The sequence below is a fragment of the Tupaia chinensis genome, unplaced genomic scaffold (assembly GCF_000334495.1).
Source record: "Tupaia chinensis unplaced genomic scaffold, TupChi_1.0 Scaffold000248_2, whole genome shotgun sequence".
Lineage (NCBI taxonomy): Eukaryota > Metazoa > Chordata > Mammalia > Scandentia > Tupaiidae > Tupaia > Tupaia belangeri.
Window position 1 is genome coordinate 3,492,170 of NW_006159727.1, and position 1,151 is coordinate 3,493,320.

Genomic DNA, 1,151 nt, shown 5'->3' on the forward strand with positions numbered 1-1,151 from the left:
CCCCCAGGGAGGATGGCCACACCGCAATCCCTTCTCCTCCATTGTCCTCTTGGGATCCTGGGCACGCACGCACACGCGCCCGGCGTGAGTTTAAGCCACTGGGTCTGGGACTTGAACCGCGGTCGACTACATGGGAGTCCAGCGACATAGCCATTACTCTAACTGCTGGTCCCTCTTTCAGGATGATTTTTAATGGCCAATTTTAAGTGTGATATTTGCTGTACGTTTTCACTAGGTGATTTTTATCAACTTCTCTTCTACTATGCAATTTTATCTAATTGTTTAATATTTTATCATAAATATATTTAAAATGTCAAGATTTCTTCAACAGATAAAAATAAATTACTTCACTCTGCTCTCTCTTCTGCTCGCTCGTTCTCTCACTCTGTCATGCCCTCCTCTGAAGGGACACTTGCCATCTCCCCAAGCAAGCAGGCCCAGCCTGCCGAGGTGGGCAGCTTGTGGCTTCGCTTTGCCCGGCTGTCGGAACATGCCACAGCCCTGACCCTGGGCTCTGCGTGGGCTGTGTGCTATGACCTGTACAGGGCCTACATTTATTCAGTACCACCTGTGGAGAAAGCCCTTGTGAAGACAGACATTCAGATAGCTCTTCCTTCTGGGTATTTCGGAAGAGTAGCTCCTCGTTCTGGCTTGGCTGCAAAACACTTCATAGATGTCACAGATGAAGATTATAGAGGAAATGTTGGTGTTGTACTGTTTAATTTTGGCAAAGAAAAGTTTGAAGTTAAAAAAGGTGACCAAATTGCATAGCTCATTTGTGAACAAACTTCTTACCCAGAAATAGAAGAAGTTCGAGATTTGGATTATACTGAATGGGGTTCAGGAGGTTTGGGGTTCCACTGGAATGAATTAAAATTTATGCCATGAATAGAAGATGAGAAAATGTATTTTTTTTCTTAAAGGCTTTTGCTTAAAGTGTTTTGTATTTCTAATAGTTTTAACTTTGAAAAACATTTTGTTTTCTTATGAGTAAGGACAAGGTACCTCTGGGATCACATAAAAACTTTCTTGTGTTGTTCTACTGTTGATGGTTATATATAAATCTGCTTTGTGGTGAACTAATGCAAAGTGTTTTATTTTTTTAATCAAAAGACATCTAGTACTGATACAAAAAAATTATATTATTTAAT

General features: G+C 40.8%; 1 pseudogene; it reads left to right on the forward strand.

Annotated features, from left to right (window-relative positions):
- Nucleotides 1-381: 381 nt before the first annotated feature.
- On the forward strand, nucleotides 382-855 carry LOC102475065 (deoxyuridine 5'-triphosphate nucleotidohydrolase, mitochondrial pseudogene; annotated as a pseudogene).
- The last annotated feature ends 296 nt before the right edge of the window (nucleotides 856-1,151 follow it).